The sequence below is a fragment of the Leuresthes tenuis genome, unplaced genomic scaffold (assembly GCF_036924035.1).
Source record: "Leuresthes tenuis unplaced genomic scaffold, fLeuTen1.0.hap1 SCAF_21, whole genome shotgun sequence".
Classification (NCBI taxonomy): Eukaryota; Metazoa; Chordata; class Actinopteri; order Atheriniformes; family Atherinopsidae; genus Leuresthes; species Leuresthes tenuis.
This window is the reverse complement of record NW_027325375.1, coordinates 6,733,294-6,753,548: the sequence shown is the minus strand read 5'-3', so window position 1 is coordinate 6,753,548 and position 20,255 is coordinate 6,733,294. Positions and strand designations below refer to the sequence as shown.

Here is a 20,255-nt window from a genome sequence, read left to right as displayed (position 1 = left end):
CAGGGGCTTGGCCTGTTTATCAGTTAAATAAATGCAAAAAGTGATGAGAAACCATCAGTTTCGGATGCGTTTCAGATAAAACCAGCATCAGTTTCTAACATGCATTTAGTCGTTACAAAACATATCTGGCATCTATATGGGTAAGTCTCCACTTGGTCCAACACAGATGTTGATACTTTCAGGCGTTTGATGTGGGACAGATGCCTTTAGACAGAAATTCCCAAAAAGATGGAGACGTTCAAGCTCAAAGTGGCAACTTTTTTCAGCAATGCAAAAATACATTTCTACCTAGGTTTGCCGTGACCCGGATTCGAACCGGGGTTGCTGCGACCACAACGCAGAGTACTAACCACTATACGATCACGGCAGGTTTTCAGTTGTGTGTGGTTAGCTTTATTTCATCTTATTTGTCTATTTTATTTTATTTAGTACTTTCCCCCTTGATCCATAACTGTTGCACAGCAGTTTCCTTCGGGATTAAACTTCAATCTGCATTTCTACCTAGGTTTGCCATGACCCGAATTCTAACCGGGGTTCCTGCGACCACAACGCAGAGTACTAACCACTATACGATCACGGCAGGTTGCTGCTTTCTGCGGTTAGCTTTATTTGATCTTATTTGTCTATTTCATTTTATTTAGTACTTTCCTCCTTGTTCCATAACTGTTGCACAGCAGTTTCCTTCGGGATTAAACTACAAACTGCATTTCTACCTAGGTTTGCCATGACCCAAATTCTAACCAGGGTTCCTGCGACCACAACGCAGAGTACTAACCACTATACGATCACGGCAGGTATCTGCTTTCCGCGTTTAGCTTTATTTTATCTTATTTTTCTATTTTATTTTATTTAGTACTTTCCCCCTTGTTCCATAACTGTTACTATAAACTGCAATTCTACCTCGGTTTGCCATGACCCGAATTCTAACAGGGGTTGCTGCGACCACAACGCAGAATACTAACCACTATATGATCACGGCAGGTTGCTGCTTTCTGTTGTGTGTGGTTAGCTTTATTTTATTGTTTTGTTTTGTTTTGTTTTGTTTTGTTTTGTTTTGTTTTGTTTTGTACTTTCCCCCTTGTTCCATAACTGTTGCACAGCAGTTTCCTTCGGGATAAATACAGCCTCTTGAATCTTGAATTTTGCATCTTTTCCCCAATTATGTGATTGAAAACACCTTCAAATCCCAAGGATAGTATATCTAGCTCTGCTGCATGTGGCTTCGATGTATGTTTTTTTGTGTTTGGAGCAAAATCATTGACAGGAAAGACAAAGCGGAAGAGGAACTTTCCTTTTGGTGCTGCAAGATAAGACGGTGTGTGGCATCTTTGGGGCATAAGTGTGCTGGGATACTCAGGGAGTAGAGAGAAGAAGTTTTAAAGGTTTCCTGTTCTGCAGCAGTGGGAGAGCTGAGAAACATCAGAAGCTGAAGCTTGCATGCCGAGCTAGCTAGGAGTTGAACCTAGAATCTTCTGATCCGTACTCAGACGCGTTATCCATTGCGCCACTAGCCCTTCATGAAAGCAAAAGGAGTGTGGCAGAGTTTCCCCAAAAAGGGCCCTTCCAACAGCTTTTAAAGGTTTACAGGAGTAGGCCTTCAGAGTCTCTGTACACATAAGCTCGACCCATCCTTCGAGCCAGAATTGAACCAGCGACCTAAGGATAACTGGTGTTGGGCACCTACAGTCCTCCGCTCTACCAACTGAGCTATCGAAGGGAGCGTCGGCAGAGGTTCTTGTCATCAGCTGTAGGAATGCAAGTAATGAGGCTTTAGCTAAGTGTCCTGGGACACCTGCAGTTCTGTGCTGTACCAAATGAGTTATGGAAAGGAGCCAGGGGCTTGGCCTGTTTATCAGTTAAATAAATGCAAAAAGTGATGAGAAACCATCAGTTTCGGATGCGTTTCAGATAAAACCAGCATCAGTTTCTAACATGCATTTAGTCGTTACAAAACATATCTGGCATCTATATGGGTAAGTCTCCACTTGGTCCAACACAGATGTTGATACTTTCAGGCGTTTGATGTGGGACAGATGCCTTTAGACAGAAATTCCCAAAAAGATGAAGACGTTCAAGCTCAAAGTGGCAACTTTTTTCAGCAATGCAAAAATACATTTCTACCTAGGTTTGCCGTGACCCGGATTCGAACCGGGGTTGCTGCGACCACAACGCAGAGTACTAACCACTATACGATCACGGCAGGTTTTCAGTTGTGTGTGGTTAGCTTTATTTTATCTTATTTGTCTATTTTATTTTATTTAGTACTTTCCCCCTTGATCCATAACTGTTGCACAGCAGTTTCCTTCGGGATTAAACTTCAATCTGCATTTCTACCTAGGTTTGCCATGACCCGAATTCTAACCGGGGTTCCTGCGACCACAACGCAGAGTACTAACCACTATACGATCACGGCAGGTTGCTGCTTTCTGCGGTTAGCTTTATTTGATCTTATTTGTCTATTTCATTTTATTTAGTACTTTCCTCCTTGTTCCATAACTGTTGCACAGCAGTTTCCTTCGGGATTAAACTACAAACTGCATTTCTACCTAGGTTTGCCATGACCCAAATTCTAACCAGGGTTCCTGCGACCACAACGCAGAGTACTAACCACTATACGATCACGGCAGGTATCTGCTTTCCGCGGTTAGCTTTATTTTATCTTATTTTTCTATTTTATTTTATTTAGTACTTTCCCCCTTGTTCCATAACTGTTACTATAAACTGCAATTCTACCTCGGTTTGCCATGACCCGAATTCAAACAGGGGTTGCTGCGACCACAACGCAGAATACTAACCACTATATGATCACGGCAGGTTGCTGCTTTCTGTTGTGTGTGGTTAGCTTTATTTTATTGTTTTGTTTTGTTTTGTTTTGTTTTGTTTTGTTTTGTTTTGTTTTGTTTTGTACTTTCCCCCTTGTTCCATAACTGTTGCACAGCAGTTTCCTTCGGGATAAATACAGCCTCTTGAATCTTGAATTTTGCATCTTTTCCCCAATTATGTGATTGAAAACACCTTCAAATCCCAAGGATAGTATATCTAGCTCTGCTGCATGTGGCTTCGATGTATGTTTTTTTGTGTTTGGAGCAAAATCATTGACAGGAAAGACAAAGCGGAAGAGGAACTTTCCTTTTGGTGCTGCAAGATAAGACGGTGTGTGGCATCTTTGGGGCATAAGTGTGCTGGGATACTCAGGGAGTAGAGAGAAGAAGTTTTAAAGGTTTCCTGTTCTGCAGCAGTGGGAGAGCTGAGAAACATCAGAAGCTGAAGCTTGCATGCCGAGCTAGCTAGGAGTTGAACCTAGAATCTTCTGATCCGTACTCAGACGCGTTATCCATTGCGCCACTAGCCCTTCATGAAAGCAAAAGGAGTGTGGCAGAGTTTCCCCAAAAAGGGCCCTTCCAACAGCTTTTAAAGGTTTACAGGAGTAGGCCTTCAGAGTCTCTGTACACATAAGCTCGACCCATCCTTCGAGCCGGAATTGAACCAGCGACCTAAGGATAACTGGTGTTGGGCACCTACAGTCCTCCGCTCTACCAACTGAGCTATCGAAGGGAGCGTCGGCAGAGGTTCTTGTCATCAGCTGTAGGAATGCAAGTAATGAGGCTTTAGCTAAGTGTCCTGGGACACCTGCAGTTCTGTGCTGTACCAAATGAGTTATGGAAAGGAGCCAGGGGCTTGGCCTGTTTATCAGTTAAATAAATGCAAAAAGTGATGAGAAACCATCAGTTTCGGATGCGTTTCAGATAAAACCAGCATCAGTTTCTAACATGCATTTAGTCGTTACAAAACATATCTGGCATCTATATGGGTAAGTCTCCACTTGGTCCAACACAGATGTTGATACTTTCAGGCGTTTGATGTGGGACAGATGCCTTTAGACAGAAATTCCCAAAAAGATGAAGACGTTCAAGCTCAAAGTGGCAACTTTTTTCAGCAATGCAAAAATACATTTCTACCTAGGTTTGCCGTGACCCGGATTCGAACCGGGGTTGCTGCGACCACAACGCAGAGTACTAACCACTATACGATCACGGCAGGTTTTCAGTTGTGTGTGGTTAGCTTTATTTTATCTTATTTGTCTATTTTATTTTATTTAGTACTTTCCCCCTTGATCCATAACTGTTGCACAGCAGTTTCCTTCGGGATTAAACTTCAATCTGCATTTCTACCTAGGTTTGCCATGACCCGAATTCTAACCGGGGTTCCTGCGACCACAACGCAGAGTACTAACCACTATACGATCACGGCAGGTTGCTGCTTTCTGCGGTTAGCTTTATTTGATCTTATTTGTCTATTTCATTTTATTTAGTACTTTCCTCCTTGTTCCATAACTGTTGCACAGCAGTTTCCTTCGGGATTAAACTACAAACTGCATTTCTACCTAGGTTTGCCATGACCCAAATTCTAACCAGGGTTCCTGCGACCACAACGCAGAGTACTAACCACTATACGATCACGGCAGGTATCTGCTTTCCGCGGTTAGCTTTATTTTATCTTATTTTTCTATTTTATTTTATTTAGTACTTTCCCCCTTGTTCCATAACTGTTACTATAAACTGCAATTCTACCTCGGTTTGCCATGACCCGAATTCTAACAGGGGTTGCTGCGACCACAACGCAGAATACTAACCACTATATGATCACGGCAGGTTGCTGCTTTCTGTTGTGTGTGGTTAGCTTTATTTTATTGTTTTGTTTTGTTTTGTTTTGTTTTGTTTTGTTTTGTTTTGTTTTGTTTTGTTTTGTTTTGTTTTGTTTTGTTTTGTTTTGTTTTGTTTTGTTTTGTTTTGTTTTGTTTTGTTTTGTACTTTCCCCCTTGTTCCATAACTGTTGCACAGCAGTTTCCTTCGGGATAAATACAGCCTCTTGAATCTTGAATTTTGCATCTTTTCCCCAATTATGTGATTGAAAACACCTTCAAATCCCAAGGATAGTATATCTAGCTCTGCTGCATGTGGCTTCGATGTATGTTTTTTTGTGTTTGGAGCAAAATCATTGACAGGAAAGACAAAGCGGAAGAGGAACTTTCCTTTTGGTGCTGCAAGATAAGACGGTGTGTGGCATCTTTGGGGCATAAGTGTGCTGGGATACTCAGGGAGTAGAGAGAAGAAGTTTTAAAGGTTTCCTGTTCTGCAGCAGTGGGAGAGCTGAGAAACATCAGAAGCTGAAGCTTGCATGCCGAGCTAGCTAGGAGTTGAACCTAGAATCTTCTGATCCGTACTCAGACGCGTTATCCATTGCGCCACTAGCCCTTCATGAAAGCAAAAGGAGTGTGGCAGAGTTTCCCCAAAAAGGGCCCTTCCAACAGCTTTTAAAGGTTTACACGAGTAGGCCTTCAGAGTCTCTGTACACATAAGCTCGACCCATCCTTCGAGCCGGAATTGAACCAGCAACCTAAGGATAACTGGTGTTGGGCACCTACAGTCCTCCGCTCTACCAACTGAGCTATCGAAGGGAGCGACGGCAGAGGTTCTTGTCATCAGCTGTAGGAATGCAAGTAATGAGGCTTTAGCTAAGTGTCCTGGGACACCTGCAGTTCTGTGCTGTACCAAATGAGTTATGGAAAGGAGCCAGGGGCTTGGCCTGTTTATCAGTTAAATAAATGCAAAAAGTGATGAGAAACCATCAGTTTCGGATGCGTTTCAGATAAAACCAGCATCAGTTTCTAACATGCATTTAGTCGTTACAAAACATATCTGGCATCTATATGGGTAAGTCTCCACTTGGTCCAACACAGATGTTGATACTTTCAGGCGTTTGATGTGGGACAGATGCCTTTAGACAGAAATTCCCAAAAAGATGAAGACGTTCAAGCTCAAAGTGGCAACTTTTTTCAGCAATGCAAAAATACATTTCTACCTAGGTTTGCCGTGACCCGGATTCGAACCGGGGTTGCTGCGACCACAACGCAGAGTACTAACCACTATACGATCACGGCAGGTTTTCAGTTGTGTGTGGTTAGCTTTATTTTATCTTATTTGTCTATTTTATTTTATTTAGTACTTTCCCCCTTGATCCATAACTGTTGCACAGCAGTTTCCTTCGGGATTAAACTTCAATCTGCATTTCTACCTAGGTTTGCCATGACCCGAATTCTAACCGGGGTTCCTGCGACCACAACGCAGAGTACTAACCACTATACGATCACGGCAGGTTGCTGCTTTCTGCGGTTAGCTTTATTTGATCTTATTTGTCTATTTCATTTTATTTAGTACTTTCCTCCTTGTTCCATAACTGTTGCACAGCAGTTTCCTTCGGGATTAAACTACAAACTGCATTTCTACCTAGGTTTGCCATGACCCAAATTCTAACCAGGGTTCCTGCGACCACAACGCAGAGTACTAACCACTATACGATCACGGCAGGTATCTGCTTTCCGCGGTTAGCTTTATTTTATCTTATTTTTCTATTTTATTTTATTTAGTACTTTCCCCCTTGTTCCATAACTGTTACTATAAACTGCAATTCTACCTCGGTTTGCCATGACCCGAATTCTAACAGGGGTTGCTGCGACCACAACGCAGAATACTAACCACTATATGATCACGGCAGGTTGCTGCTTTCTGTTGTGTGTGGTTAGCTTTATTTTATTGTTTTGTTTTGTTTTGTTTTGTTTTGTTTTGTTTTGTTTTGTTTTGTTTTGTTTTGTTTTGTTTTGTTTTGTTTTGTTTTGTTTTGTTTTGTTTTGTTTTGTTTTGTTTTGTTTTGTTTTGTTTTGTACTTTCCCCCTTGTTCCATAACTGTTGCACAGCAGTTTCCTTCGGGATAAATACAGCCTCTTGAATCTTGAATTTTGCATCTTTTCCCCAATTATGTGATTGAAAACACCTTCAAATCCCAAGGATAGTATATCTAGCTCTGCTGCATGTGGCTTCGATGTATGTTTTTTTGTGTTTGGAGCAAAATCATTGACAGGAAAGACAAAGCGGAAGAGGAACTTTCCTTTTGGTGCTGCAAGATAAGACGGTGTGTGGCATCTTTGGGGCATAAGTGTGCTGGGATACTCAGGGAGTAGAGAGAAGAAGTTTTAAAGGTTTCCTGTTCTGCAGCAGTGGGAGAGCTGAGAAACATCAGAAGCTGAAGCTTGCATGCCGAGCTAGCTAGGAGTTGAACCTAGAATCTTCTGATCCGTACTCAGACGCGTTATCCATTGCGCCACTAGCCCTTCATGAAAGCAAAAGGAGTGTGGCAGAGTTTCCCCAAAAAGGGCCCTTCCAACAGCTTTTAAAGGTTTACAGGAGTAGGCCTTCAGAGTCTCTGTACACATAAGCTCGACCCATCCTTCGAGCCGGAATTGAACCAGCGACCTAAGGATAACTGGTGTTGGGCACCTACAGTCCTCCGCTCTACCAACTGAGCTATCGAAGGGAGCGTCGGCAGAGGTTCTTGTCATCAGCTGTAGGAATGCAAGTAATGAGGCTTTAGCTAAGTGTCCTGGGACACCTGCAGTTCTGTGCTGTACCAAATGAGTTATGGAAAGGAGCCAGGGGCTTGGCCTGTTTATCAGTTAAATAAATGCAAAAAGTGATGAGAAACCATCAGTTTCGGATGCGTTTCAGATAAAACCAGCATCAGTTTCTAACATGCATTTAGTCGTTACAAAACATATCTGGCATCTATATGGGTAAGTCTCCACTTGGTCCAACACAGATGTTGATACTTTCAGGCGTTTGATGTGGGACAGATGCCTTTAGACAGAAATTCCCAAAAAGATGGAGACGTTCAAGCTCAAAGTGGCAACTTTTTTCAGCAATGCAAAAATACATTTCTACCTAGGTTTGCCGTGACTCGGATTCGAACCGGGGTTGCTGCGACCACAACGCAGAGTACTAACCACTATACGATCACGGCAGGTTTTCAGTTGTGTGTGGTTAGCTTTATTTTATCTTATTTGTCTATTTTATTTTATTTAGTACTTTCCCCCTTGATCCATAACTGTTGCACAGCAGTTTCCTTCGGGATTAAACTTCAATCTGCATTTCTACCTAGGTTTGCCATGACCCGAATTCTAACCGGGGTTCCTGCGACCACAACGCAGAGTACTAACCACTATACGATCACGGCAGGTTGCTGCTTTCCGCGGTTAGCTTTATTTTATCTTATTTTTCTATTTTATTTTATTTAGTACTTTCCCCCTTGTTCCATAACTGTTACTACAAACTGCAATTCTACCTCGGTTTGCCATGACCCGAATTCTAACCAGGGTTGCTGCGACCACAACGCAGAATACTAACCACTATATGATCACGGCAGGTTGCTGCTTTCTGTTGTGTGTGGTTAGCTTTATTTTACTGTTTTGTTTTGTTTTGTTTTGTTTTGTTTTGTACTTTCCCCCTTGTTCCATAACTGTCGCACAGCAGTTTCCTTCGGGATAAATACAGCCTCTTGAATCTTGAATTTTGCATCTTTTCCCCAATTATGTGATTGAAAACACCTTCAAATCCCAAGGATAGTATATCTAGCTCTGCTGCATGTGGCTTCGATGTATGTTTTTTTGTGTTTGGAGCAAAATCATTGACAGGAAAGAGGAACTTTCCTTTTGGTGCTGCAAGATAAGACGGTGTGTGGCATCTTTGGGGCATAAGTGTGCTGGGATACTCAGGGAGTAGAGAGAAGAAGTTTTAAAGGTTTCCTGTTCTGCAGCAGTGGGAGAGCTGAGAAACATCAGAAGCTGAAGCTTGCATGCCGAGCTAGCTAGGAGTTGAACCTAGAATCTTCTGATCCGTACTCAGACGCGTTATCCATTGCGCCACTAGCCCTTCATGAAAGCAAAAGGAGTGTGGCAGAGTTTCCCCAAAAAGGGCCCTTCCAACAGCTTTTAAAGGTTTACAGGAGTAGGCCTTCAGAGTCTCTGTACACATAAGCTCGACCCATCCTTCGAGCCGGAATTGAACCAGCGACCTAAGGATAACTGGTGTTGGGCACCTACAGTCCTCCGCTCTACCAACTGAGCTATCGAAGGGAGCGACGGCAGAGGTTCTTGTCATCAGCTGTAGGAATGCAAGTAATGAGGCTTTAGCTAAGTGTCCTGGGACACCTGCAGTTCTGTGCTGTACCAAATGAGTTATGGAAAGGAGCCAGGGGCTTGGCCTGTTTATCAGTTAAATAAATGCAAAAAGTGATGAGAAACCATCAGTTTCGGATGCGTTTCAGATAAAACCAGCATCAGTTTCTAACATGCATTTAGTCGTTACAAAACATATCTGGCATCTATATGGGTAAGTCTCCACTTGGTCCAACACAGATGTTGATACTTTCAGGCGTTTGATGTGGGACAGATGCCTTTAGACAGAAATTCCCAAAAAGATGGAGACGTTCAAGCTCAAAGTGGCAACTTTTTTCAGCAATGCAAAAATACATTTCTACCTAGGTTTGCCGTGACCCGGATTCGAACCGGGGTTGCTGCGACCACAACGCAGAGTACTAACCACTATACGATCACGGCAGGTTTTCAGTTGTGTGTGGTTAGCTTTATTTTATCTTATTTGTCTATTTTATTTTATTTAGTACTTTCCCCCTTGATCCATAACTGTTGCACAGCAGTTTCCTTCGGGATTAAACTTCAATCTGCATTTCTACCTAGGTTTGCCATGACCCGAATTCTAACCGGGGTTCCTGCGACCACAACGCAGAGTACTAACCACTATACGATCACGGCAGGTTGCTGCTTTCCGCGGTTAGCTTTATTTTATCTTATTTTTCTATTTTATTTTATTTAGTACTTTCCCCCTTGTTCCATAACTGTTACTACAAACTGCAATTCTACCTCGGTTTGCCATGACCCGAATTCTAACAGGGGTTGCTGCGACCACAACGCAGAATACTAACCACTATATGATCACGGCAGGTTGCTGCTTTCTGCGGTTAGCTTTATTTGATCTTATTTGTCTATTTCATTTTATTTAGTACTTTCCTCCTTGTTCCATAACTGTTGCACAGCAGTTTCCTTCGGGATTAAACTTCAAACTGCATTTCTACCTAGGTTTGCCATGACCCGAATTCTAACCGGGGTTCCTGCGACCACAACGCAGAGTACTAACCACTATACGATCACGGCAGGTTGCTGCTTTCTGCGGTTAGCTTTATTTGATCTTATTTGTCTATTTCATTTTATTTAGTACTTTCCTCCTTGTTCCATAACTGTTGCACAGCAGTTTCCTTCGGGATTAAACTACAAACTGCATTTCTACCTAGGTTTGCCATGACCCAAATTCTAACCAGGGTTCCTGCGACCACAACGCAGAGTACTAACCACTATACGATCACGGCAGGTATCTGCTTTCCGCGGTTAGCTTTATTTTATCTTATTTTTCTATTTTATTTTATTTAGTACTTTCCCCCTTGTTCCATAACTGTTACTATAAACTGCAATTCTACCTCGGTTTGCCATGACCCGAATTCTAACAGGGGTTGCTGCGACCACAACGCAGAATACTAACCACTATATGATCACGGCAGGTTGCTGCTTTCTGTTGTGTGTGGTTAGCTTTATTTTATTTTATTGTTTTGTTTTGTTTTGTTTTGTTTTGTTTTGTTTTGTTTTGTTTTGTTTTGTTTTGTTTTGTTTTGTTTTGTTTTGTTTTGTACTTTCCCCCTTGTTCCATAACTGTTGCACAGCAGTTTCCTTCGGGATAAATACAGCCTCTTGAATCTTGAATTTTGCATCTTTTCCCCAATTATGTGATTGAAAACACCTTCAAATCCCAAGGATAGTATATCTAGCTCTGCTGCATGTGGCTTCGATGTATGTTTTTTTGTGTTTGGAGCAAAATCATTGACAGGAAAGACAAAGCGGAAGAGGAACTTTCCTTTTGGTGCTGCAAGATAAGACGGTGTGTGGCATCTTTGGGGCATAAGTGTGCTGGGATACTCAGGGAGTAGAGAGAAGAAGTTTTAAAGGTTTCCTGTTCTGCAGCAGTGGGAGAGCTGAGAAACATCAGAAGCTGAAGCTTGCATGCCGAGCTAGCTAGGAGTTGAACCTAGAATCTTCTGATCCGTACTCAGACGCGTTATCCATTGCGCCACTAGCCCTTCATGAAAGCAAAAGGAGTGTGGCAGAGTTTCCCCAAAAAGGGCCCTTCCCACAGCTTTTAAAGGTTTACAGGAGTAGACCTTCAGAGTCTCTGTACACATAAGCTCGACCCATCCTTCGAGCCGGAATTGAACCAGCGACCTAAGGATAACTGGTGTTGGGCACCTACAGTCCTCCGCTCTACCAACTGAGCTATCGAAGGGAGCGACGGCAGAGGTTCTTGTCATCAGCTTTAGGAATGCAAGTAATGAGGCTTTAGCTAAGTGTCCTGGGACACCTGCAGTTCTGTGCTGTACCAAATGAGTTATGGAAAGGAGCCAGGGGCTTGGCCTGTTTATCAGTTAAATAAATGCAAAAAGTGATGAGAAACCATCAGTTTCGGATGCGTTTCAGATAAAACCAGCATCAGTTTCTAACATGCATTTAGTCGTTACAAAACATATCTGGCATCTATATGGGTAAGTCTCCACTTGGTCCAACACAGATGTTGATACTTTCAGGCGTTTGATGTGGGACAGATGCCTTTAGACAGAAATTCCCAAAAAGATGGAGACGTTCAAGCTCAAAGTGGCAACTTTTTTCAGCAATGCAAAAATACATTTCTACCTAGGTTTGCCGTGACCCGGATTCGAACCGGGGTTGCTGCGACCACAACGCAGAGTACTAACCACTATACGATCACGGCAGGTTTTCAGTTGTGTGTGGTTAGCTTTATTTTATCTTATTTGTCTATTTTATTTTATTTAGTACTTTCCCCCTTGATCCATAACTGTTGCACAGCAGTTTCCTTCGGGATTAAACTTCAATCTGCATTTCTACCTAGGTTTGCCATGACCCGAATTCTAACCGGGGTTCCTGCGACCACAACGCAGAGTACTAACCACTATACGATCACGGCAGGTTGCTGCTTTCCGCGGTTAGCTTTATTTTATCTTATTTTTCTATTTTATTTTATTTAGTACTTTCCCCCTTGTTCCATAACTGTTACTACAAACTGCAATTCTACCTCGGTTTGCCATGACCCGAATTCTAACAGGGGTTGCTGCGACCACAACGCAGAATACTAACCACTATATGATCACGGCAGGTTGCTGCTTTCTGCGGTTAGCTTTATTTGATCTTATTTGTCTATTTCATTTTATTTAGTACTTTCCTCCTTGTTCCATAACTGTTGCACAGCAGTTTCCTTCGGGATTAAACTTCAAACTGCATTTCTACCTAGGTTTGCCATGACCCGAATTCTAACCGGGGTTCCTGCGACCACAACGCAGAGTACTAACCACTATACGATCACGGCAGGTTGCTGCTTTCTGCGGTTAGCTTTATTTGATCTTATTTGTCTATTTCATTTTATTTAGTACTTTCCTCCTTGTTCCATAACTGTTGCACAGCAGTTTCCTTCGGGATTAAACTACAAACTGCATTTCTACCTAGGTTTGCCATGACCCAAATTCTAACCAGGGTTCCTGCGACCACAACGCAGAGTACTAACCACTATACGATCACGGCAGGTATCTGCTTTCCGCGGTTAGCTTTATTTTATCTTATTTTTCTATTTTATTTTATTTAGTACTTTCCCCCTTGTTCCATAACTGTTACTATAAACTGCAATTCTACCTCGGTTTGCCATGACCCGAATTCTAACAGGGGTTGCTGCGACCACAACGCAGAATACTAACCACTATATGATCACGGCAGGTTGCTGCTTTCTGTTGTGTGTGGTTAGCTTTATTTTATTGTTTTGTTTTGTTTTGTTTTGTTTTGTTTTGTTTTGTTTTGTTTTGTTTTGTTTTGTTTTGTTTTGTTTTGTTTTGTACTTTCCCCCTTGTTCCATAACTGTTGCACAGCAGTTTCCTTCGGGATAAATACAGCCTCTTGAATCTTGAATTTTGCATCTTTTCCCCAATTATGTGATTGAAAACACCTTCAAATCCCAAGGATAGTATATCTAGCTCTGCTGCATGTGGCTTCGATGTATGTTTTTTTGTGTTTGGAGCAAAATCATTGACAGGAAAGACAAAGCGGAAGAGGAACTTTCCTTTTGGTGCTGCAAGATAAGACGGTGTGTGGCATCTTTGGGGCATAAGTGTGCTGGGATACTCAGGGAGTAGAGAGAAGAAGTTTTAAAGGTTTCCTGTTCTGCAGCAGTGGGAGAGCTGAGAAACATGAGAAGCTGAAGCTTGCATGCCGAGCTAGCTAGGAGTTGAACCTAGAATCTTCTGATCCGTACTCAGACGCGTTATCCATTGCGCCACTAGCCCTTCATGAAAGCAAAAGGAGTGTGGCAGAGTTTCCCCAAAAAGGGCCCTTCCAACAGCTTTTAAAGGTTTACAGGAGTAGGCCTTCAGAGTCTCTGTACACATAAGCTCGACCCATCCTTCGAGCCGGAATTGAACCAGCGACCTAAGGATAACTGGTGTTGGGCACCTACAGTCCTCCGCTCTACCAACTGAGCTATCGAAGGGAGCGACGGCAGAGGTTCTTGTCATCAGCTGTAGGAATGCAAGTAATGAGGCTTTAGCTAAGTGTCCTGGGACACCTGCAGTTCTGTGCTGTACCAAATGAGTTATGGAAAGGAGCCAGGGGCTTGGCCTGTTTATCAGTTAAATAAATGCAAAAAGTGATGAGAAACCATCAGTTTCGGATGCGTTTCAGATAAAACCAGCATCAGTTTCTAACATGCATTTAGTCGTTACAAAACATATCTGGCATCTATATGGGTAAGTCTCCACTTGGTCCAACACAGATGTTGATACTTTCAGGCGTTTGATGTGGGACAGATGCCTTTAGACAGAAATTCCCAAAAAGATGGAGACGTTCAAGCTCAAAGTGGCAACTTTTTTCAGCAATGCAAAAATACATTTCTACCTAGGTTTGCCGTGACCCGGATTCGAAACGGGGTTGCTGCGACCACAACGCAGAGTACTAACCACTATACGATCACGGCAGGTTTTCAGTTGCGTGTGGTTAGCTTTATTTTATCTTATTTGTCTATTTCATTTTATTTAGTACTTTCCCCCTTGATCCATAACTGTTGCACAGCAGTTTCCTTCGGGATTAAACTTCAATCTGCATTTCTACCTAGGTTTGCCATGACCCGAATTCTAACCGGGGTTCCTGCGACCACAACGCAGAGTACTAACCACTATACGATCACGGCAGGTTGCTGCTTTCCGCGGTTAGCTTTATTTTATCTTATTTTTCTATTTTATTTTATTTAGTACTTTCCCCCTTGTTCCATAACTGTTACTACAAACTGCAATTCTACCTCGGTTTGCCATGACCCGAATTCTAACCAGGGTTGCTGCGACCACAACGCAGAATACTAACCACTATATGATCACGGCAGGTTACTGCTTTCTGTTGTGTGTGGTTAGCTTTATTTTATTGTTTTGTTTTGTTTTGTTTTGTTTTGTTTTGTTTTGTTTTGTTTTGTTTTGTTTTGTTTTGTTTTGTTTTGTTTTGTTTTGTTTTGTTTTGTTTTGTTTTGTACTTTCCCCCTTGTTCCATAACTATTGCACAGCAGTTTCCTTCGGGATAAATACAGCCTCTTGAATCTTGAATTTTGCATCTTTTCCCCAATTATGTGATTGAAAACACCTTCAAATCCCAAGGATAGTATATCTAGCTCTGCTGCATGTGGCTTCGATGTATGTTTTTTTGTGTTTGGAGCAAAATCATTGACAGGAAAGACAAAGCGGAAGAGGAACTTTCCTTTTGGTGCTGCAAGATAAGACGGTGTGTGGCATCTTTGGGGCATAAGTGTGCTGGGATACTCAGGGAGTAGAGAGAAGAAGTTTTAAAGGTTTCCTGTTCTGCAGCAGTGGGAGAGCTGAGAAACATCAGAAGCTGAAGCTTGCATGCCAAGCTAGCTAGGAGTTGAACCTAGAATCTTCTGATCTGTACTCAGACGCGTTATCCATTGCGCCACTAGCCCTTCATGAAAGCAAAAGGAGTGTGGCAGAGTTTCCCCAAAAAGGGCCCTTCCAACAGCTTTTAAAGGTTTACAGGAGTAGGCCTTCAGAGTCTCTGTACACATAAGCTCGACCCATCCTTCGAGCCGGAATTGAACCAGCGACCTAAGGATAACTGGTGTTGGGCACCTACAGTCCTCCGCTCTACCAACTGAGCTATCGAAGGGAGCGACGGCAGAGGTTCTTGTCATCAGCTGTAGGAATGCAAGTAATGAGGCTTTAGCTAAGTGTCCTGGGACACCTGCAGTTCTGTGCTGTACCAAATGAGTTATGGAAAGGAGCCAGGGGCTTGGCCTGTTCATCAGTTAAATAAATGCAAAAAGTGATGAGAAACCATCAGTTTCGGATGCGTTTCAGATAAAACCAGCATCAGTTTCTAACATGCATTTAGTCGTTACAAAACATATCTGGCATCTATATGGGTAAGTCTCCACTTGGTCCAACACAGATGTTGATACTTTCAGGCGTTTGATGTGGGACAGATGCCTTTAGACAGAAATTCCCAAAAAGATGGAGACGTTCAAGCTCAAAGTGGCAACTTTTTTCAGCAATGCAAAAATACATTTCTACCTAGGTTTGCCGTGACCCGGATTCGAAACGGGGTTGCTGCGACCACAACGCAGAGTACTAACCACTATACGATCACGGCAGGTTTTCAGTTGCGTGTGGTTAGCTTTATTTTATCTTATTTGTCTATTTCATTTTATTTAGTACTTTCCCCCTTGATCCATAACTGTTGCACAGCAGTTTCCTTCGGGATTAAACTTCAATCTGCATTTCTACCTAGGTTTGCCATGACCCGAATTCTAACCGGGGTTCCTGCGACCACAAAGCAGAGTACTAACCACTATACGATCACGGCAGGTTGCTGCTTTCCGCGGTTAGCTTTATTTTATCTTATTTTTCTATTTTATTTTATTTAGTACTTTCCCCCTTGTTCCATAACTGTTACTACAAACTGCAATTCTACCTCGGTTTGCCATGACCCGAATTCTAACCAGGGTTGCTGCGACCACAACGCAGAATACTAACCACTATATGATCACGGCAGGTTACTGCTTTCTGTTGTGTGTGGTTAGCTTTATTTTATTGTTTTGTTTTGTTTTGTTTTGTTTTGTTTTGTTTTGTTTTGTTTTGTTTTGTTTTGTTTTGTTTTGTTTTGTTTTGTTTTGTTTTGTTTTGTTTTGTTTTGTTTTGTTTTGTACTTTCCCCCTTGTTCCATAACTGTTGCACAGCAGTTTCCTTCGGGATAAATACAGCCTCTTGAATCTTGAATTTTGCATCTTTTCCCCAATTATGTGATTGAAAACACCTTCAAATCCCAAGGATAGTATATCTAGCTCTGCTGCATGTGGCTTCGATGTATGTTTTTTTGTGTTTGGAGCAAAATCATTGACAGGAAAGACAAAGCGGAAGAGGAACTTTCCTTTTGGTGCTGCAAGATAAGACGGTGTGTGGCATCTTTGGGGCATAAGTGTGCTGGGATACTAAGGGAGTAGAGAGAAGAAGTTTTAAAGGTTTCCTGTTCTGCAGCAGTGGGAGAGCTGAGAAACATCAGAAGCTGAAGCTTGCATGCCAAGCTAGCTAGGAGTTGAACCTAGAATCTTCTGATCTGTACTCAGATGCGTTATCCATTGCGCCACTAGCCCTTCATGAAAGCAAAAGGAGTGTGGCAGAGTTTCCCCAAAAAGGGCCCTTCCAACAGCTTTTAAAGGTTTACAGGAGTAGGCCTTCAGAGTCTCTGTACACATAAGCTCGACCCATCCTTCGAGCCGGAATTGAACCAGCGACCTAAGGATAACTGGTGTTGGGCACCTACAGTCCTCCGCTCTACCAACTGAGCTATCGAAGGGAGCGACGGCAGAGGTTCTTGTCATCAGCTGTAGGAATGCAAGTAATGAGGCTTTAGCTAAGTGTCCTGGGACACCTGCAGTTCTGTGCTGTACCAAATGAGTTATGGAAAGGAGCCAGGGGCTTGGCCTGTTTATCAGTTAAATAAATGCAAAAAGTGATGAGAAACCATCAGTTTCGGATGCGTTTCAGATAAAACCAGCATCAGTTTCTAACATGCATTTAGTCGTTACAAAACATATCTGGCATCTATATGGGTAAGTCTCCACTTGGTCCAACACAGATGTTGATACTTTCAGGCGTTTGATGTGGGACAGATGCCTTTAGACAGAAATTCCCAAAAAGATGGAGACGTTCAAGCTCAAAGTGGCAACTTTTTTCAGCAATGCAAAAATGCATTTCTACCTAGGTTTGCCGTGACCCGGATTCGAAACGGGGTTGCTGCGACCACAACGCAGAGTACTAACCACTATACGATCACGGCAGGTTTTCAGTTGTGTGTGGTTAGCTTTATTTTATCTTATTTGTCTATTTTATTTTATTTAGTACTTTCCCCCTTGATCCATAACTGTTGCACAGCAGTTTCCTTCGGGATTAAACTTCAATCTGCATTTCTACCTAGGTTTGCCATGACCCGAATTCTAACCGGGGTTCCTGCGACCACAACGCAGAGTACTAACCACTATACGATCACGGCAGGTTGCTGCTTTCCGCGGTTAGCTTTATTTTATCTTATTTTTCTATTTTATTTTATTTAGTACTTTCCCCCTTGTTCCATAACTGTTACTACAAACTGCAATTCTACCTCGGTTTGCCATGACCCGAATTCTAACAGGGGTTGCTGCGACCACAACGCAGAATACTAACCACTATATGATCACGGCAGGTTGCTGCTTTCTGCGGTTAGCTTTATTTGATCTTATTTGTCTATTTCATTTTATTTAGTACTTTCCTCCTTGTTCCATAACTGTTGCACAGCAGTTTCCTTCGGGATTAAACTACAAACTGCATTTCTACCTAGGTTTGCCATGACCCAAATTCTAACCAGGGTTCCTGCGACCACAACGCAGAGTACTAACCACTATACGATCACGGCAGGTATCTGCTTTCCGCGGTTAGCTTTATTTTATCTTATTTTTCTATTTTATTTTATTTAGTACTTTCCCCCTTGTTCCATAACTGTTACTATAAACTGCAATTCTACCTCGGTTTGCCATGACCCGAATTCTAACAAGGGTTGCTGCGACCACAACGCAGAATACTAACCACTATATGATCACGGCAGGTTGCTGCTTTCTGTTGTGTGTGGTTAGCTTTATTTTATTGTTTTGTTTTGTTTTGTTTTGTTTTGTTTTGTTTTGTTTTGTTTTGTTTTGTTTTGTTTTGTTTTCTTTTGTTTTGTTTTGTTTTGTTTTGTTTTGTACTTTCCCCCTTGTTCCATAACTGTTGCACAGCAGTTTCCTTTGGGATAAATACAGCCTCTTGAATCTTGAATTTTGCATCTTTTCCCCAATTATGTGATTGAAAACACCTTCAAATCCCAAGGATAGTATATCTAGCTCTGCTGCATGTGGCTTCGATGTATGTTTTTTTGTGTTTGGAGCAAAATCATTGACAGGAAAGACAAAGCGGAAGAGGAACTTTCCTTTTGGTGCTGCAAGATAAGACAGTGTGTGGCATCTTTGGGGCATAAGTGTGCTGGGATACTCAGGGAGTAGAGAGAAGAAGTTTTAAAGGTTTCCTGTTCTGCAGCAGTGGGAGAGCTGAGAAACATCAGAAGCTGAAGCTTGCATGCCGAGCTAGCTAGGAGTTGAACCTAGAATCTTCTGATCCGTACTCAGACGCGTTATCCATTGCGCCACTAGCCCTTCATGAAAGCAAAAGGAGTGTGGCAGAGTTTCCCCAGAAAGGGCCCTTCCAACAGCTTTTAAAGGTTTACAGGAGTAGGCCTTCAGAGTCTCTGTACACATAAGCTCGACCCATCCTTCGAGCCGGAATTGAACCAGCGACCTAAGGATAACTGGTGTTGGGCACCTACAGTCCTCCGCTCTACCAACTGAGCTATCGAAGGGAGCGACGGCAGAGGTTCTTGTCATCAGCTGTAGGAATGCAAGTAATGAGGCTTTAGCTAAGTGTCCTGGGACACCTGCAGTTCTGTGCTGTACCAAATGAGTTATGGAAAGGAGCCAGGGGCTTGGCCTGTTTATCAGTTAAATAAATGCAAAAAGTGATGAGAAACCATCAGTTTCGGATGCGTTTCAGATAAAACCAGCATCAGTTTCTAACATGCATTTAGTCGTTACAAAACATATCTGGCATCTATATGGGTAAGTCTCCACTTGGTCCAACACAGATGTTGATACTTTCAGGCGTTTGATGTGGGACAGATGCCTTTAGACAGAAATTCCCAAAAAGATGGAGACGTTCAAGCTCAAAGTGGCAACTTTTTTCAGCAATGCAAAAATACATTTCTACCTAGGTTTGCCGTGACCCGGATTCGAAACGGGGTTGCTGCGACCACAACGCAGAGTACTAACCACTATACGATCACGGCAGGTTTTCAGTTGCGTGTGGTTAGCTTTATTTTATCTTATTTGTCTATTTCATTTTATTTAGTACTTTCCCCCTTGATCCATAACTGTTGCACAGCAGTTTCCTTCGGGATTAAACTTCAATCTGCATTTCTACCAAGGTTTGCCATGACCCGAATTCTAACCGGGGTTCCTGCGACCACAACGCAGAGTACTAACCACTATACGATCACGGCAGGTTGCTGCTTTCCGCGGTTAGCTTTATTTTATCTTATTTTTCTATTTTATTTTATTTAGTACTTTCCCCCTTGTTCCATAACTGTTACTACAAACTGCAATTCTACCTCGGTTTGCCATGACCCGAATTCTAACCAGGGTTGCTGCGACCACAACGCAGAATACTAACCACTATATGATCACGGCAGGTTACTGCTTTCTGTTGTGTGTGGTTAGCTTTATTTTATTGTTTTGTTTTGTTTTGTTTTGTTTTGTTTTGTTTTGTTTTGTTTTGTTTTGTTTTGTTTTGTTTTGTTTTGTTTTGTTTTGTTTTGTTTTGTACTTTCCCCCTTGTTCCATAACTGTTGCACAGCAGTTTCCTTCGGGATAAATACAGCCTCTTGAATCTTGAATTTTGCATCTTTTCCCCAATTATGTGATTGAAAACACCTTCAAATCCCAAGGATAGTATATCTAGCTCTGCTGCATGTGGCTTCGATGTATGTTTTTTTGTGTTTGGAGCAAAATCATTGACAGGAAAGACAAAGCGGAAGAGGAACTTTCCTTTTGGTGCTGCAAGATAAGACGGTGTGTGGCATCTTTGGGGCATAAGTGTGCTGGGATACTCAGGGAGTAGAGAGAAGAAGT

General features: G+C 42.3%; 24 non-coding genes across 24 annotated transcripts; all 24 read right to left on the bottom strand.

The window, feature by feature from the left end:
* Positions 1-295: 295 nt before the first annotated feature.
* On the bottom strand, positions 296-367 carry trnah-gug (transfer RNA histidin (anticodon GUG)). Its single transcript has one exon. It is a non-coding gene; the product is annotated as a tRNA-His (tRNA).
* Positions 368-1,441: 1,074 nt separating this feature from the next.
* On the bottom strand, positions 1,442-1,514 carry trnar-acg (transfer RNA arginine (anticodon ACG)). The gene has a single exon. It is a non-coding gene; the product is annotated as a tRNA-Arg (tRNA).
* A 114-nt stretch (positions 1,515-1,628) lies between these two features.
* Positions 1,629-1,717, bottom strand: trnay-gua (transfer RNA tyrosine (anticodon GUA)). Its single transcript is given in 2 exon segments — positions 1,629-1,664; positions 1,681-1,717. It is a non-coding gene; the product is annotated as a tRNA-Tyr (tRNA).
* A 411-nt stretch (positions 1,718-2,128) lies between these two features.
* Positions 2,129-2,200, bottom strand: trnah-gug (transfer RNA histidin (anticodon GUG)). Its single transcript has one exon. It is a non-coding gene; the product is annotated as a tRNA-His (tRNA).
* Positions 2,201-3,279: 1,079 nt separating this feature from the next.
* Positions 3,280-3,352, bottom strand: trnar-acg (transfer RNA arginine (anticodon ACG)). Its single transcript has one exon. It is a non-coding gene; the product is annotated as a tRNA-Arg (tRNA).
* A 114-nt stretch (positions 3,353-3,466) lies between these two features.
* On the bottom strand, positions 3,467-3,555 carry trnay-gua (transfer RNA tyrosine (anticodon GUA)). Its single transcript is given in 2 exon segments — positions 3,467-3,502; positions 3,519-3,555. It is a non-coding gene; the product is annotated as a tRNA-Tyr (tRNA).
* A 411-nt stretch (positions 3,556-3,966) lies between these two features.
* On the bottom strand, positions 3,967-4,038 carry trnah-gug (transfer RNA histidin (anticodon GUG)). The gene has a single exon. It is a non-coding gene; the product is annotated as a tRNA-His (tRNA).
* Positions 4,039-5,182: 1,144 nt separating this feature from the next.
* On the bottom strand, positions 5,183-5,255 carry trnar-acg (transfer RNA arginine (anticodon ACG)). Its single transcript has one exon. It is a non-coding gene; the product is annotated as a tRNA-Arg (tRNA).
* A 114-nt stretch (positions 5,256-5,369) lies between these two features.
* trnay-gua (transfer RNA tyrosine (anticodon GUA)) lies at positions 5,370-5,458 on the bottom strand. The gene is given in 2 exon segments: positions 5,370-5,405; positions 5,422-5,458. It is a non-coding gene; the product is annotated as a tRNA-Tyr (tRNA).
* A 411-nt stretch (positions 5,459-5,869) lies between these two features.
* Positions 5,870-5,941, bottom strand: trnah-gug (transfer RNA histidin (anticodon GUG)). The gene has a single exon. It is a non-coding gene; the product is annotated as a tRNA-His (tRNA).
* Positions 5,942-7,095: 1,154 nt separating this feature from the next.
* On the bottom strand, positions 7,096-7,168 carry trnar-acg (transfer RNA arginine (anticodon ACG)). Its single transcript has one exon. It is a non-coding gene; the product is annotated as a tRNA-Arg (tRNA).
* Positions 7,169-7,282: 114 nt separating this feature from the next.
* trnay-gua (transfer RNA tyrosine (anticodon GUA)) lies at positions 7,283-7,371 on the bottom strand. Its single transcript is given in 2 exon segments — positions 7,283-7,318; positions 7,335-7,371. It is a non-coding gene; the product is annotated as a tRNA-Tyr (tRNA).
* Positions 7,372-8,689: 1,318 nt separating this feature from the next.
* Positions 8,690-8,762, bottom strand: trnar-acg (transfer RNA arginine (anticodon ACG)). Its single transcript has one exon. It is a non-coding gene; the product is annotated as a tRNA-Arg (tRNA).
* A 114-nt stretch (positions 8,763-8,876) lies between these two features.
* Positions 8,877-8,965, bottom strand: trnay-gua (transfer RNA tyrosine (anticodon GUA)). The gene is given in 2 exon segments: positions 8,877-8,912; positions 8,929-8,965. It is a non-coding gene; the product is annotated as a tRNA-Tyr (tRNA).
* A 411-nt stretch (positions 8,966-9,376) lies between these two features.
* trnah-gug (transfer RNA histidin (anticodon GUG)) lies at positions 9,377-9,448 on the bottom strand. Its single transcript has one exon. It is a non-coding gene; the product is annotated as a tRNA-His (tRNA).
* Positions 9,449-10,961: 1,513 nt separating this feature from the next.
* Positions 10,962-11,034, bottom strand: trnar-acg (transfer RNA arginine (anticodon ACG)). Its single transcript has one exon. It is a non-coding gene; the product is annotated as a tRNA-Arg (tRNA).
* A 114-nt stretch (positions 11,035-11,148) lies between these two features.
* trnay-gua (transfer RNA tyrosine (anticodon GUA)) lies at positions 11,149-11,237 on the bottom strand. Its single transcript is given in 2 exon segments — positions 11,149-11,184; positions 11,201-11,237. It is a non-coding gene; the product is annotated as a tRNA-Tyr (tRNA).
* A 411-nt stretch (positions 11,238-11,648) lies between these two features.
* Positions 11,649-11,720, bottom strand: trnah-gug (transfer RNA histidin (anticodon GUG)). The gene has a single exon. It is a non-coding gene; the product is annotated as a tRNA-His (tRNA).
* A 1,503-nt stretch (positions 11,721-13,223) lies between these two features.
* trnar-acg (transfer RNA arginine (anticodon ACG)) lies at positions 13,224-13,296 on the bottom strand. The gene has a single exon. It is a non-coding gene; the product is annotated as a tRNA-Arg (tRNA).
* Positions 13,297-13,410: 114 nt separating this feature from the next.
* Positions 13,411-13,499, bottom strand: trnay-gua (transfer RNA tyrosine (anticodon GUA)). The gene is given in 2 exon segments: positions 13,411-13,446; positions 13,463-13,499. It is a non-coding gene; the product is annotated as a tRNA-Tyr (tRNA).
* A 1,587-nt stretch (positions 13,500-15,086) lies between these two features.
* trnay-gua (transfer RNA tyrosine (anticodon GUA)) lies at positions 15,087-15,175 on the bottom strand. Its single transcript is given in 2 exon segments — positions 15,087-15,122; positions 15,139-15,175. It is a non-coding gene; the product is annotated as a tRNA-Tyr (tRNA).
* Positions 15,176-16,772: 1,597 nt separating this feature from the next.
* trnay-gua (transfer RNA tyrosine (anticodon GUA)) lies at positions 16,773-16,861 on the bottom strand. The gene is given in 2 exon segments: positions 16,773-16,808; positions 16,825-16,861. It is a non-coding gene; the product is annotated as a tRNA-Tyr (tRNA).
* Positions 16,862-18,655: 1,794 nt separating this feature from the next.
* Positions 18,656-18,728, bottom strand: trnar-acg (transfer RNA arginine (anticodon ACG)). Its single transcript has one exon. It is a non-coding gene; the product is annotated as a tRNA-Arg (tRNA).
* A 114-nt stretch (positions 18,729-18,842) lies between these two features.
* On the bottom strand, positions 18,843-18,931 carry trnay-gua (transfer RNA tyrosine (anticodon GUA)). Its single transcript is given in 2 exon segments — positions 18,843-18,878; positions 18,895-18,931. It is a non-coding gene; the product is annotated as a tRNA-Tyr (tRNA).
* Positions 18,932-20,255: the final 1,324 nt, after the last annotated feature.